Raw genomic sequence first — 10,475 nt, 5'->3', positions numbered from 1 at the left:
CTCCTGGACGCCTCCCTGGGGAGGTGTTCCGGGCTTGTCCCACTGGGAGGAGGCCTCGGGGCAGACCCAGGACACGTTGGAGAGACTATGTCTCCCGGCTGGCCTGGGAACGCCTTGGGGTTCCCCCAGAGGAGCTGGAGGAGGTTTGCGGGGAGAGGGAAGTCTGGAGTACTCTGCTCGGACTGCTGCCCCCGCGACCCGGCCCCGGATAAAAGCGGAGGAAGATGGATGGATGGATGGATGGACAAAACAGGAGTAGTGGTTGTGTAAAGGTTTATCTGGGAATTATCATAAAGTTATGGTGCATGAACATTTAGACCATACATGAGCTTGAGAGATCAGGGGCAGAGTGAGTCCGGAAGAGGTGAGTTTTCAGACCCTTCTTAAATGTGGACAGAGATTCAGCAGTTCTGAGTGATAGGGGGAGGTCATTCCATTACGACGGAGCCAGAACTGAGAACCTCCATGCTTTACCTTTTGTGTGCAGGACCACCAAACAGGTAAAAGTAGACCAGCGAAGTAGTCTGGTTGGGGTGTAGCGGTCGATCAAGTCTTGTAAATAGCTAGGAGCAGTTCCATTGATGCATTTGTAGGCAATAGCCAGGGTCTTGAATTTGATTCGAGCAGCTATAGGAAGCCAGTGCAGAGAGATGAGTAGGGGAGTTACATGGGAATGCTTTGGCAAGTCAAACACAACTCGCGCAGCAGCATTCTGTATCAGCTGCAGAGGTTTGATGGCAGTAGTGGGAGGGCCACACAGAAGAGAGTTGCAATAGTCCAGACGGGATGTCACCATGGCCTGGACAGGCAGTTGGGCGGAATCAGTTGTGATTGATAAGGACAGATACTGCGAATATTATGCAGGATGTATGTGCAGGTCTGGTTTGTGGTTTCAATGTGCTGAGAGAAAGGTAGACTTGAGTTAATCGTCACTCCCAGACTCTTAGCCGAGGGGGTCGGCAAAATGAGTGAGTTTTCCAGTTTGATCGATAGATCGTGACAGGGGGACAGGCCAGCTGGGAGGTGAAGAATCTCTGTTTTGGAGAGGTTGAGTTGGAGGTGGTGATCAGACATCCATGCAGAGATGTCCAACAGGCAGGTGGCAATGCGTGTGGAAATGTCTCATGCTCCAGGCGGAAATGAGAGGAAGAGCTGGGTATCATCAGCATACCAGTGGTATTTGAATCCATGGGAGGCTATGACTGCACCGAGGGAGGAGGTGTAGATGGAAAAGAGGACCCAGTACCGAGCCCTGCGGGACACCGTTCAGAGAGGCAGAGGAGAAGAATAGGAGCACCGCCAGACCACTTGATAGGATCTGTCAGATAGGTAGGACTCAAACCATCTTCGTGCCGCACCTTTGATCCCAAGCTGACTAAGAGAGGACAGTAGAATCCAGTGGTTGACAGTGTCAAATGCTGCAGACAGATCGAGGAGGATGAGGACCGAGGAGAGGGAGGTGGCTCTAGCCAACTGGAGAGCATCAGACACTACCAGAAGCATTGTCTCCATGGAGCGGCTAACTTTGAAACCAGACTGATAACCATCGAGGAGATGCTTCCGACTGAGGAATTCAGAGCGTTGATCACAGGCCGTCCGCTCTACAGTTTTAGACAGGAACAAGAGGAGGAGGATTGATCTGGAGTTCTGAACCAAGTTGGGATCCAGGGAGATGGTCTGTAGGAGTGACGATGGGATCAGATCAAGTGACCAGGTGGTGCCTCTGACTGATATCAGGAGGCTGGAGATTTCAGATTCAGAGAGCGGATTGAATTTAGAGAGCATCACTTCACAGGGTCATGCTGAGAACTTGTCCATAATCGCATTGACTTTGTCTCTGAAAACAAAGCAAAGTCATCAGCAGCGAGAAAAGATGGAGGAGGGGGCGGCGGAGGACATAGGAGGGATGAGAAGCTGGCAAAGAGTCTGTGTGGTTTTTTAGTTGCAAACTGTATTTTGTTGTGGTGGAAGGTAATTTTAGCTCTAGAGACAGCAGAGAAAAAAGTAGCTAAGAGTTGTTTGTAGGCATCCAGGTACGAGCGAATCATGGATTTTCGTCATATTCACACGGGTCCTGTTTGCATGTAATGTATCAGTCAGCCATGGGGTGGCACTGGGGTGTGCTGGTCTGGAAGATAATGGACAGAGAGAGTCAAGGGAGGAAGACAGGGTTAGAGAGGAAAGTGTCAGTGGCATCGTCTGTTGATAGATCCGAGAATTGTGCAGCAGAAGGGAGAGCAGACAGCATAGCAGAGGCAAAGCAGGAAGGTGAGAGAGATTTTGAGTTGCGGCGGAAGGTGGCAATGGGTACAGAATGAGGCGAGGACTTAGTGGTGAGGCAGGGTTGGAAGGAAATGAAGAAGTGATCGGAGACATGCAGCAGAGTTACAGAGAGGACAGGACAGCCACGGTTACGGGAAAATACAAGGTCAAGAGAATTGCCTGCTTTGTGAGTAGCAGGGGATCGGGACAGGGAGAGATGGAAGGACTGTAGGAGCAACAGAAGGCCGCTTGGATGAATGTCTAATAAATGAATGTTTTCAGGATTCATCTATCCTGCGTCTTATGCACCTACTCAAGTGATGAACATTGGTGCATCAAGTGGGAAGTAACAAACTAGGTTTACTTAAGAATCACGTCTGCAGCCGTGTCTCTCTTTCTCTTAATGTAATGCACAAACTGTATTTTCGCTGAGATGTACATTGCTTTGGAGAAAAGTGTCTGCTAAAGGGAGAGGGGGTGCGGTGGCACAGTGGCACAGTGGGTTGGACCACAGTCCTGCTCTCCGGTGGGTCTGGGGTTCGAGTCCCGCTTGGGGTGCCTTGCGACGGACTGGCGTCCCGTCCTGGGTGTGTCCCCTCCCCCTCCGGCCTTACGCCCTGTGTTACCGGGTAGGCTCCGGTTCCCCGTGACCCCGTATGGGACAAGCGGTTCTGAAAATGTGTGTGTGTGTCTGCTAAATGAATAAATGTAAATGTCGTCGACATGCAAGTTGAAGTCACTCAGGAGAATCAACGGAGCGTTGTCCCCAGGGAGAGAGCTCAACAATATGTCAAGGTCATCCAAGAAGCAGCCAAGAAGGCCAGGAAAGCGATACAGAACAATCGTAACAAGAGTGATTGGAGCAGTGATAGAGACAGCATGCCATTGAAAGGAACACAGATTATGCCAGTGGAGAGGGAGAGCAGAATATTCCCACCGAGAAAGATGAACAGGCCTGTGCCTCCACCTCTGCCGACGAGGGATGTGAGACAAGGAGTAGTTAGTGGAGAGAGCATCAGGTGTGACTGTGTTGTCCGGGGTGATCCAGGTTTCAGTTAATAATTGCCACCCTCAGACGTCACTCTTTTGATAATCGTGATGTATCTAGCGGATATCATTACACGGGCTCGGGAATACTGCGGTAATGTCGTGCTATTCCCCCGGCGCGGTTGCGTCGGACCCAAGTGCAGGGCACAGGAAGCTTGGTCAAGGGGCGGTTCAGTAGACATTGCCAGGGAACAGGCAAAGGGTCACCGATGTACAAACAGAATCCAAAGGGGCAAATCCAAGAACCGTAATCCAAGAAACAGGCGAGTGATCAGGCAAACCAGTGAGTCGGAGATGAGGAGTAGGGCGAGGAGCGTGGAGCAAGACTAGGAGCGCAAGTGATCAATATGCCTGAACAAGGTTTCGCATCGGACTGTGTTCCGCAGCCCCTTTTTAAGTTTGTGCTTGATAATTCGAAGCAGGTGTTCCCTGTTGTGGCGCTGTGGGGGGCGTAACAGGTAAACCTTGGTCAGTCACGACTATTCGCTGCTGTATCTACATATTCAAGTTAATTTACACTGTAGCACAAGAGACAGTCCTAGAAAAAGTGGCGTGAGCCATAGGAGCACAATAAATAAATAAGTAGAGGGACAGTGTGTTGGAAGAATTTAACCATTCAAGTACATTTTTGGAGGGAAATTCACGACTTGGAAGCAGAGGATCCAGTTGTTGTGCAGCGAGTTATTTTGCTTCACAGTGACATGTGCCTTTGAGGCTTTGTACAAAGTGCCATGTGTCACGTTCGAGTGACTTGTGCAGTCTTTTCTTTTGTATATATAGTGTGTGTGGTTCTTCTCTGCTCGTCCATCACAGTATATAGGGAGTAATGCTTCATGAGACATTTTATTATGAGACATTTAAAACAATACATGGTGACTGGTAAATAAGAATTTTTCAGAAAACTGTCCTTTTTGTGGGGGGTGCGGTGGGGCAGTGGGTAGGACCGGGTCCTGCTCTCCAGTGGGTCTGGGGTTTGAATCCTGCTTGGGGTGCCTTGTGATTGACTAGCATCCCATCCAGGGTGTGTCCCCTCCCCCTCCGGCCTTACGCCCTGAGTTGCCAGGTTAGGCTCCGGTTCCCCGCGACCCTGTGTGGGACAAGCAGTTCAGAAAGTGTGTGTGTGTGTGTGATACCTTATCGATCACTCACCCCAAAAAGACAGAAAAACCAAAGGCCTAAAAAACAAAATCAACAACTTCCAAACCATTAATCACAGTAAATTAAAAAGAGACAAAGAGACAGATGATACAGGCTACTTATCAAAATGCTTTTGAACACATTGAAAATGTGTAACACTGTGTGTTACATGTATTTGCATAGAGAATCACTTTGCATGGGCAGCACATGCTTCAGTGCTCTGGGACTGTTTATAGTCCTCAGAGTTGGACACTTCATGACTGACAGCTGTCCTTCATGGTGAAAGAAGTCACAGCGACAATGAAATTTACCTACATCTTCACCTGGTGTCTCGTCCTCTGTGTTCAAGGTCAGTGTGGATTTTAGGACATAAAATTATAAAGGTGCTATCATTTTATTACTGAATGAAGAGCAGATATTGTCAGCAGTTTCATTTATGCAACATAAAAGATCTTTTTACCATTTATCATTATACAATCCTGTTTCATTCCAGAATCCAGAGGACAGATTACTGTGACTCAGACTCCTGCAGTGGCTGCTGTTCCTCCAGGACAGACAGTTACTATGGGCTGTAAAACCAGTAGTGCAGTGGATACAGGATGTTACACATCAGGAGCTCCCTGTTTATACTGGTACCTACAGAAAGCTGGAGAAGCTCCTAAACTCCTCATCTATGCTGCTACTAACCGTCAGTCTGGGATTCCAGATCGATTCAGTGGCAGTGGATCTGGGTCTGACTTCACTCTGACCATCAGTGGAGTCCAGGCTGAAGATGCAGGAGATTATTACTGTCAGAGTTACCATAGTGGTGGAGTGTTCACACAGTGTTATAGAGCCGTACAAAAACCTCCTCAGTCACACTTTACAGTTACTGCACTGCTGGGCTTGAAGAGGAAGGAAATAATGTCACACAGTCTATAGACACTGATACAACAGAAGTACTTTATCTTACTGTTTCTAACAAAACTGATGACATGAAAAATTCATAATTTTCCAGCCATATTTCTTAAGAATATCATTTTACTCCCTTCTAATATGCTTAATCATGATATAAATATACAACCCCAAATATACAGGTTCAGCACAAAGTGACAATTCTCAACCCATCCTTGCTTGTAAACAGCTGAGCCTTTTGTGCTCATTTTATACCCAACTTTAATAGTGTCACCTGTTACCTACTTACCTGTGGAAAGTTCCAAACAGGTTTTTTCAACACATTGCACAGGTAAGTGGCTGACTACCCCAACTGTTTTTGAGACGTGTTGCAGCCATCAGAATTAGATTTTGCTTGGATTTACAATTATATTTTAAGTTTCTGATGTAAAACTTTACATTTACAAAACACTGCTTTCTCTTTTTGCTGTTTTATTTGCATTTTACATACTGTCCCAACCTTTATGTAAATGGGTCTGTATATTTATATATGATATATACTGTAGATATTAATTTGCTTTTTTTGGGGAGTTTTAGTATCTTAACCAATTCTCTCTACGTTCCCTTTTCCTCTTTTAAAGAGTATGTTCATTAAGTTGTTAATCATAATTTTAATATTTCTGACACTCTGGGTCCCTCACATGTCCTCTACAAATCCTGCACTTATTTATCGTACGTGCAGTTCATGTACCATAAATGAGTTCAACACCGTCTGCTCTGATTATCTCTGTATTTCCTATTTGAATGTTACCGTCACGCCCAAAAGCCAAGCAGCCGTGCCTGACCAGGGATAAAGGCAGCGCCATCCCAGCACAAGGTTGCGGAATCTTGCAGTGTCCCAGCTTGCCGATTCAGCGATTCTTCCCTTACGTCCTGTTCCTAGTTCTTGTGGCCTTCGACCTCCGCTTGCTTTCTCGTGTACCGAGTATTGTCTTGCCCAAGAAATGACGTTTGCACCTGAGAAGAACCACGTCTGTCCTTGATTTTGCCTGCCTCTGTGTTTTCGGATCCAGAATAAACACACCCGCACTTGGATCCAAACACCTATCTCCTGTCTCTCGTCCCAGTTCGTGACATTTACTTCTATTGGATCTACGTCAGGGATGTGAACCTGTAACAATCTGACTCCAGGCCTCAACACAAAAACATCTTTGTCAGTCACATGACACACAATATTTGCTTAATAATAACTGGTCACAGTTTGATGGTTTGTGTTTGTTATGTGCTCAAAACAGTGGAGATGATCGTAGACTTCAGGAGAAACACCTCAGCATTATCTCCACTCACCATCATGAACAGCACTGTGGCAACAGTGGAGTCATTCCGGTTCCTGGGCACCACCATCTCACAGGACCTGAAGTGGGAGCCCCACATAGACTCCATTGTGAAGAAGGCCCAGCAGAGGTTGTACTTCCTTCGTCAGCTGAGGAAGTTCAACCTGCCACAGGAGCTACTGCTGCAATTCTACTCTGCAGTCATTGAGTCTGTCCTCTGCACCTCTATAACTGTCTGGTTCGGCTCAGCTACGAAGTCAGACATCAGAAGACTGCAGCGGATAGTTCGGACTGCTGGAAGAATCATTGGCACACCCCCCCCCAGCTCTCCAAGAACTGCACTCGTCCAGAGTCAGTAAAAGGGCGAGCAAAATCATTCTAGACCCCTCACATCCAGGCCACTTCCTCTTCGAACCGTTGCCAACTGGCCGGCGCTACAGAGCACTGAGCACCAGGACAGAAAGGCAAAAGAAAAGTTTCTTTCCTCAGGCCATCTACCTCATGAACACCTAAATCTCTCCCCTAGAGAGTAAACCGTGCAATACATAATGCTATTTATATTTATATTTATAACTATTTATCACATTTCTCTTACTCACACTCCCTTGCATTTGTATCTAGTGACTATTTTTGTATATTGGGTACTTTATATTTTTAAATATTTTTTATCCCTTGCTCACATGCTCTATCTTTTCACCTGTCTTGTTACTGTCATTCTGTCTGTGCTGTGGTAGTTCCTGTCACCAAGACAAATTCCTTGTATATGCGAACATACTTGGCAATAAAGCTCGTTCTGATTCTGATTCTGATTCTGATTGTTATACCAGTAACCCAGTGAAGAACTGGACTGTCATTTGGGTTGTCAGTTCATTTAAAGTATATTTTCCCCAGCATTGTACATTTTCACCATTTTATAGTGCTTTCAACTTTCCAGAAGCATTTTAGATGCAGTACATATAATAGTATTTAGTGAACAACTCTGTTCGGTGGGAATCCATTAATAGCTGTGGGTGGCATGGTGGCACAGCAAGTAGCGCTACTCTTTCACAGCGCTTGGATGGTGCAAGAGGACATGGGTTTGATCCCTGCTCAGTCTGTGTGGAGTTTGCATGTTCTTCCCATGCCTACATGAGGTTTCGCTGGGTGCTCTGGTTTCCTATAACACTCCAAAAGACATTCTCTTCAGGTTCATCCATAGAGACAGTGTGTTCTGCTGATGTATGGACCCATTGTAAATAATGTGCAGTACTAGCAGTGTAAGTTACCTTGCTGAATGGGGTGTGGACTCGTCACACTACATAGAGTTTGTTGGAAGTCACTTTGGAGAAAAGTGTCTGCTAAATGAATAAATGTGAATATCCAATTTGAAGTGACAACATATTGAGAGCACATGAGACAAAGGGTGTAGAGAAGGGAGAAGATGCCCAGCAGTGTGGATGTGTGAGCTGGTGCTCTGGATGTGCCTTGCTGCATGCCTCAGAGTGTGTTACATGTATTTGCATAGAGAAGCACTTTGCATGGGCAGCACAGGTTTTGGTGCTCTGGGACTGTTTATAGTCCTCAGAGTTGAACTTCATGACTGACAGCTGTCTTTCAAGGCATAGGAACAAGAAGTTACAATGAGTTTTCTCACCATTTTTATTGGCATACTTGGACTTTTCATTGATGGTAAGGAGGAGATTATTACTTTTGTATTTTTGATTTTTTTTATTTTCATAAGTTGGTTTATATATCTTTAATGTTAATCACTGTGCTATTCTTTCACATTCTTCAGAATCCAGAGGGCAGGTCACTGTGACTCAGACTCCTGCAATGAAAGCTGTTCTACAAGGACAGACAGTAACAATCCACTGTAAAACCAGCAGTGATGTTGATGGTGATTGTGCTTCATCTTATCCTTGTATGTACTGGTACCTACAGAAACCTGAAGAAGCTCCTAAACTCCTCATCTACTATGCTACTAACCGTCAGTCAGGGATTCCAGATCGATTCAGTGGCAGTGGATCTGGGTCTGACTTCACTCTGACCATCAGTGGAGTCCAGGCTGAAGATGCAGGACATTATTACTGTATGGGTGGCCACACAATCAGCGGTAGCTATGTGTTCACACAGTGTTATAGAGCCGTACAAAAACCTCCTCAGTCACACTTTACAGTTACTGCACTGGTGCACCTGAGACCCCCTGCAGCTGCTGAGGAGGAAGGTGGTTTAAACTTTTCTTGACGTTTATACATTTTATACTAAATATAATAAAACTATATAACTATATATTAAACACTTTTTTTCAAAAACTCAAACTGTACTTTTTTAGTCTCCTTCTACTCTTTCTACTCTGTTTTCAGCTATTTTTCTTGTGTGCCTTACAATTGTCATATGACAGTTTGTGTATAAAAATTGACATTGACTGTGTTCGTATTGACAGAACACATTATGTGAGGAACGGGGAAAAATTCAAAGAAAGCCTGGTCAATGTCCTACTTTCTCTCAGAGAGCTCAAAATACTACAAACCCCTGAAAATATGACCTATATTTAAATACACTGATAGAATTTGTACAGAAATGTCTTTCAAGCTCTCAGTCTAGACACTGATTATACATCTCTCATTGTTTGTAAATCTCTCTGATCATTCAGTTTCATCAACATAATGAAATTTGATCATATTTTTGAATGAACAAGAAAAATAATAGCTAAGAATTAAACTTGTGCACAGAGTCAAACACTCATTTTATTGGACATTTAAGGATCTGTGTAGAGTGATAATCCATCCATGATACCATCCATTTCTCTCCACTGATCTACTTCAAAAGCTGTGACAGCAGATAAATATAAGAATGTGGTACATTATTCGATTTTTACTCCAAACTGACATAAGTGTTGAGATACTTAGAGTAATTTATTAATTCACATAGCTAGGTAATTTGTAATTTCTAATCTCCTCAATCATTATATAAATATGAAACCCCAAATATGAAAGTTCAGCGGAAAGTGATGATTCTCAACCCATCCTTTCTTGTAAACAACCGAGCCTTTCGTGCTCATTTTATACCCAGTATTAATAGTGTCACATTCTGCCACAACATGAAATCCCTCCTGCCCTCTTCCCTCTCCTCTGCTCTTCTAACCTCCTTCCCATCCACTGCACAATTCTCCAGTTGCTCTCCACATGATGCACCAAACTCTTCCTTTTAACTCTCCTCTTATCACCACATGAAATTTATTACATTTAAATATCACCTTTGATGACAATTAGAAATTATATCCAGAGTCCTTAAGATTAATTTGACATTTATTCATTGAGATGGTGCTTTTCTCCAGAGCAGCTAATAAGTTAATTTCCTCCTTTTTACCCACACACTGTCTGAAACCACTTGTTCCAAGCAGGGTTGCAGTGACCAGGAGCCTAACCTGGCAACACAGGGTGCAGGGGACACACCCAGGACGGGACGCCAGTCCGTTGCAAGGCACCCCAAGCAGGACTTGAACCCGCGACCTACCTGACTGCAGCACCCAGTCAAACCTGCTGCACCCCCCTCTCATTCTTACAGCACAACAATTTTTACTTGAACAATTTAGAGTAAGTATTTTGTTCTGAAAGTACTAAAGCCATGAGCAGGATTAAAACCTGCATCCTTTGGATCCAAAACCAGCTCTTCTATTCACTTAGCTGGAACAATCCAGAGCATTTTTCTGGTAATAAGTGTCATGGCTGATGTACACATCACCTCTAAGTGATCACCTGAGGTCCTGCTCTAGTTCAGCAGACAAAATGCAACACACCTGTGTTACATCACTGGTCTTTATAGGAGCAGGACAAATCCACA

This window comes from Scleropages formosus, unplaced genomic scaffold (genome assembly GCF_900964775.1).
Source record: "Scleropages formosus unplaced genomic scaffold, fSclFor1.1, whole genome shotgun sequence".
Classification (NCBI taxonomy): Eukaryota; Metazoa; Chordata; class Actinopteri; order Osteoglossiformes; family Osteoglossidae; genus Scleropages; species Scleropages formosus.
Note: the sequence above shows the minus strand (reverse complement) of the source record.